The sequence below is a fragment of the Triticum aestivum genome, chromosome 7D (genome assembly GCF_018294505.1).
Source record: "Triticum aestivum cultivar Chinese Spring chromosome 7D, IWGSC CS RefSeq v2.1, whole genome shotgun sequence".
Classification (NCBI taxonomy): domain Eukaryota; kingdom Viridiplantae; phylum Streptophyta; class Magnoliopsida; order Poales; family Poaceae; genus Triticum; species Triticum aestivum.
This window is the reverse complement of record NC_057814.1, coordinates 62199227-62205707: the sequence shown is the minus strand read 5'-3', so window position 1 is coordinate 62205707 and position 6481 is coordinate 62199227.

Below are 6481 nucleotides of genomic sequence, written 5' to 3'. Positions count from 1 at the left end.
AAAAAATGATGTCGGTCTCCTACCCCCTCCCGCCGCGCCCCTACCCGATCGACAAACTCTCTTGAGGCCACCCAAATTTACCAAGTTAAAAGAGCATTGTCGTCGAGGCCACCCCGAACCCCTTGAAGCGTTGTTGAGGCCACCCCAAACCCTTGAAGCGTTGCCGTGTTGTAAATATTTGAATAATAATTGCCATGTTGTAAATATTTGCAGAAACTATGGATCCGCACCCCCGAGACGAAGCAAAAGAAGCGGTGTTGGGGGAGATAATCGCACATGGAAGTGATGCCGTTCTGCCGTTTCTCAACGACACATGCACCGATGGTCTGGAAAGACAGGATGAAGAAGCAGGCTACGACGATGATCAAACAATGGAGGAGGAAGGACACCGTGATGACGGCTCTGGTGACCGAATGGAGGGGGAAGGACACCGTGATGACGGCTCCGGTGACCGAACGGAGTCCGACCAGGTATATATATTAATTAATTAAGCATGTGCTGACTATATAGCTAATTGATGCATTAATTGTTTTTGGTATGTACACATATTAACTCTCTTCTTTTTCTTCTTTTCTAGCCCTCCGGATCGAGCAACACTTCGGTAACGAAACGAGGCCCGAAGAGAAAGTTGCGCACGGATGAAAGGTACACGATCATCGAACTTGATCGCGCTGGCCAACCGATTGAACCCCTCCGGACCAAGCAAAAATTTAATGCTCAGTGCGGGGTTCTAGTTAGGGACATGATCCCGATCAGCATCGAGCAATGGTTGAAGCCTAAGGACATAGACTCTCAGGTGTCTTATGTCAGCGATAGGCAGAAAGCTGATCTTTGGACCGCGCTGCAGGAAAATTTCACCTTCCCGCCAGAGGAAGATCCGGAGAATCCAGTTAAAAAGCCAATGATCAAGGCTTATGCTCTTAGGAAGATGGCTGAGCTATTCAGGAGGTGGAAGAATGAGCTAAAATCATCGTTTGTCGACCAAGACAAGACTCCAGAATTCATCGGCCGATTTGAGAAGATCAAAGATCAGTGGCCCGCATTTGTCACCAAAAAGAAATCTGAGAGAGCGGTGAAGATGTCAGCGACAAACAAGAAGAATGCTGCAAAGAAGAAGCATCACCATCGCACGGGGTCAGGTGGCTACCTGAAAGCCCGGCCGTTGTGGGACAAGGCTGAGAATGACCTCATTGATAAAGGGATCAAACCAGAGACGCGACGCTGGCCAGACCGTTGCAGGACTTGGTTCTTCGGGGTTGGGGGAAAATTGGACCCTGTAACAGGGAAGTGCGTTTGGACCAACGAGCAGCTGAACACACCCATCGAGAAGCTTCAGGAGTATATCGAAAAAGCGCAGCAAGGGACCTTCGTTCCGGACAGAGAGAACGACGAGCTCACAGAGGCCCTCGGGAATCCTGAGCACCCCGGACGGACACGAGGCACGCCAGGCTCCCTTTCGTGGAAGGTTGGATTTCCCGACGCAGGCGGTTACAAACGCCGGGAGAGGAAGAAGAAAAAGGAGTTGACCCAACTACATGCGCTGCACGCAAGGGTATAAGCGCTAGCGGAACGAGACGCAGTTCGCAGCACGCGACCTGCCGAAGCTACACCCGAAGCTACCCCGCCATCTCAACGGAGAAGCAGCGTGGCTTCCACGGAGCTGCTTCAGGAGCCTGTCTTCACGGGTCCCGCTAGCTACCCCGTAGATGCTATCACGGAGTCTCAGCATTGCCACCTTATGACGCAGTGGATGGAATTGAAAGTCAAGGCGGCCGTAGGCTCTGTTGCACCTCCTGAACCTGGCGCAACTTTTCACTGCCGGCCGATTCCAGAAGGATATGCTAGGGTGATGGTGGATGAAATCACAGAAGGATTTGAGGACCTCCAGCTTGACCACCCTACGGGTGACGGGGAGACTCGGCTGGGTTCTTGTCTGAAGACTCCATGCCTATGGCGGAAGGAGCTCATCAACCTTCCGAACTGGACGCCTCCGCCTCCTCCTCCTCCGGCGAGTCAGGGCACTCCGCCTCCTCCTCCGGCGAGTGACGATCAGGGCACTCAGCCTCCTTCTCCGGCGCGTGGCGGCACTCCGCCTCCTTCTCTGCCTGCGCCGGCGCGCCCGAGCAGCCACCAGCCTCCTCCTTCTCCGCCTCGCCAGCAAGGGCGGAAGAGACCCGCCGCTGCCCCGGCTGCTCCGGCGCGTCGTAGTCCTTCTCCTCCGCCTCGTAAGCAAGCACGAAAGAAGACAGCCGCAGCCGCTCCGTCTGCTCCGGCGTCTAGCAGTACAGCCAGAGGCGGGAGGCAATACAGATACGGTCCACCTCTCAAGCCTCTAGAGAAGTTACCGTACGAGATGACCGTGGAAGAAAACAAGAAGATCATGCAAAAAGAAGTGAAGGACTTCTTTGAAGGGGCGAAAGCAGAGAGACATCCACCTCCGGAGGAGAAGGTAGATCCGGTGAAAGCAAAGCGCACTATCGATGCCCTGAGAAAACCACCAAAGTCTTCGTCGAAAACCAACTATGAGCGCGTTACTGAAAAGGCATATCTCGAAGCGGAGCGGTCGGGAAGTACTGTCAGTGATCAAAGGTTAAAAGAACGACGAGCAGCTGGGAAAAAAATTGCCCAGCTCGGCGAACAAGCGACCAATCGTGCCCCCCGCTCAATGTGTCTAGCGACATCGTCGCTAATGCTCCGGGGATGGTGCCCGGTTATAGAAATCTTGGAGATTACCTGCCCGACGATGTACATTATGATTTCTTGGAGGTGGACGAACACAGATACGAGTACGGGAAGCCTCTCGTCAAAGATAAAAAATCTCTAACAACGATGATGCGAAGATTCCATGATTGGTACATGAAAACCTGCAAAGAGTCTGGGGGACGAATACTTTGTATCTGAGAGTTAAAGAGGAGCACGACCTCGTTGGAATTGATCTGTTGCATGTTCCATTTGAGGAGGTCTTCCAGTTCTTCAATCAAAAGGCCCTCGATAAATTAACGGTCACTTGCTACTGTCTGTAAGTACTACTTCTCTCATTAAGTCTCTATATATAGCTCAGCTTTTTCATTGCATGTATTTATAATTATCCTCACTATATTATGCAGATTGAAGATCGTCGAGTGCAGAAAAGCAAAAATGTATGATATTGGGTTCATCAACACAATCTCATAGATGAATTTTAGATTAAAAAGAGCGCCAATGATGTCGAGGCCAACTTGCTCAAATCATTGCTAATAAATCAAAACAAAGATTTAATACTCTTTCCTTACAACTTCAAGTGAGTGTTACTGTCGTGTGCATATTCGGTTTCCCTTATTACTCGAGCGAGGTTATAGTAATGTAATTGATGAGTTATGCATGCGTGCGCAGCTTCCACTATATTCTCCTGGAGATTAAGCTTGAGCGGGGACTAGTAACCGTCTTAGACTCGAGACGAAAAGATCCCGGGACCTATGCGGACATGACTAAAATTCTCAACAAGTAAGTTCAATCAATCATTATCGCACCATATCTGCAACTTTTTGTTCATTTCCTGATATCTCAAGTAATAATTAGTTTTTTTGTCTTGCAGGGTTTGAAAACAGTTCACCGCAGAAGCTCCGGGACTGCCGAAGGAGCTGCGATATACATACCCGAAAGTAAGTACTACTAGCTAGCTAGTTGCGCGCATCTCCCGTTGATACTAGCTACTTTCATCAATGCCATTTATAATGCTTCATTATCAGTTTGATTGACCTCTATTTCTCGCAAAGTGCTTGTGGCAGGAACAAGGGAATGATTACTATGGATACTAAGTGTGCGAGTTCATCTACAACGCGACTTGCAAAGATAAGCGGGGCTACTCTAAAAGACAATATGAAGTGCGTAAGCAATAATATTCACAATTTTATTTTGTTACACCATCATTTCTGTTGAGTTTCATTCATATATATGTATTAACCCCCTTCTTCAAATTAGACGTGGCAGATGCGGAATGAACTCCTATCACAAGATTGCATGAAAGCAATTCAAGAGGAATTGGCGGGATTCTTTCTTGACCACGTCATCAATAAAGCCGGAGAATACCATGTGGAAGTTGAGTTCAAATGCTAGGGGATTGTAAGAGATCTTACATATTGTATATGTATGTAGCCAGTAGCGTCGGATAGATAATATGAAAACTTGTTGTTCGACCAATCTCTCGGAGGAGGAGAGGTCGATCACTTCTCTCGGTATGCATGACGAACTTCTGTACTTAATGGTTTCCTTTATTTTCTTACTAGCTAGCGTGTCGAGGGCCTCTCTATACGTATAGTACGTAGCGTCGACCAAGCATGGAGATAAGAGAGGACACTTCTCTCTATTAATTAATTAGCTACCTAACACAATATATGAAACACCTTAATTAACCATACAAAACCCCCAAATCCACCCCCTTTCAGAAAAAAAAACAAAAACCCTAGCCCCTGAACAGCTGACGCGTGGATGCCTATTGGTTCCGGTTGGTGCCACCAACCGGGACTAAAGGGCCTCCTGCCTGGGCTCGCAGCACGGGCCACGTGGAGGCCCATCTGTCCCGGTTAGTATAAGAACCGGGACTAAAGGCCTAGGCATTAGTAACGACCCTTTAGTCCCGGTTCCCCAACCGGGACAGATGGGCCTTATGAACCGGAACAAATGGCCTTTTTTCTACTAGTGAAGGTGTAGCATGCAGTAAAAAAATACAAACACTCAGTCATGTAATTTCCAATTCTTTGACTTTTGCGACATATAGTGGCTATATCGCACGCGTTTAAATGTATGCGCTAGCCCGGTGTGGAGTGTTGTAGCCATTTTTATATTTTTTTAATCTAGTTTTCTTTTGGTCTACAAGGTTTCGTTCGCTTTTTCTTTTTTGTGTGTTTGTTTTATGCTTTTCCACCGGGTTTCTTCCAGTTTTAGCGATTTATTTCTTCCTTCTATCTTTATTGTTTTTCCTTTTCCATTTCCATTATCCTTTTCTTTTTTTTCTTTTTCAATGCATGAATTTTTTCAGTTTGAATATTTTTAAAACCATGATTTTTTTCAAATCAATGAACATTTTTTAAAGGCGTGATTTTTTTTAAAATTTTGTAGTTTTAAAACAATTCGTGAATATTTTCGAAATTAAGGGGAAAATATAAAGCTCATGGAATTTTAAATTCATAGTCATCTTTTTTTAATTCATGAATATTAAAAAAATGAATTGAAAACGAATTAAAATGTGAATATTTTTAAAACTATGATTTTTTCGAAATCAATGCATATTTAAAAAATTCATGATGATATTGAAATTCATAATTTATTCTATAAAAAAACTGGTTATTTTTGTAAGAACGGAAGCTGCTGATTTTTACTTAGGAGCGAATAATGTTGAGTACCCCAGCGACATGGCGCGTGCGCTAGCTAGGCTGCCCCACCATGGATTTTACCCTCTAATCAAATGGCATTTATCAAGAAAACAAAATCAAATCAAACGCCAAATAAGGAGGTAGACCCACACGCCAGCTGTCGTGAAACGGCTGATAGACGAAGTGCTGGCCTTGCCAGCCACACATGAACCTGGAGGAGATTATACGGTCACAAGCAAGATGAAGTGGTAAGGACTGTGGGTGTTAAAAAAAATGTCCAAGAACCGCTCCAGCACGCGAAGAATAGTCTCATCAGGGGCGATGGACAACATATGCGCCATTGTCCGTTGTTTGCACGGATTAACCAATTATTGCCTTGAGATAGTTGCACTTTTTCTATAATACATATTAGATCACACTTGTAATAGAAAAATCAAAATGACGATTTATTTCCACCAAGTGGATCATTTTAAATTATTTCTTTACACATATTTAGAAGTATGTTATTTCTTGGGAGACGCTAGGCGTTAGTCAGGCAGAGGGCACACTCAAGAGATTTTTTTTTTAAGACAAACTCACAAAGCCTTTATTAACCCGTCACGATGTTTATAGAGACGAAAGAAAGGTTCCCAGGATGACCTAACCAAACATGACGGCCATCCCCGAGAGAAAGTACATGCTTTGCTAGTTTGTGAGCTTCAAAATTTGAGCTCCTAAATTCATGAACTATGTTACATAAATGAAAGTCCGAAGACCGCTCTAGAATTTCTTTGATGACTGCTCCATAAGATGCAGAAGGGGCACACTCAAGAGATGCTAACCATCGGTCTGGCTGAGTATGTGTTCGATGGGCCACCTCCCTAGGCCCACGTTCACCATTTCTTTTACTTTTTTATTTAGGTCCCACGTTCAGCAAGTTGTGAGCAGAGCACGTTCACTCATGGGCTGAAATTCTTCCTACGCAGTGGAAAAGGTGCGAGCAGAGAAGCGGCCCACGTTTGCTAGCTTAGTCCCGTGAGCTACATCGGTTTGTTGCTGGTCGTCACAATTAGTCCCACCTCGGCTACAGAGTGGGGTGGACGGGATGGAGCTGGGTATAAAGACGGGGCCGTGGGCGAACGGGAGAAGTC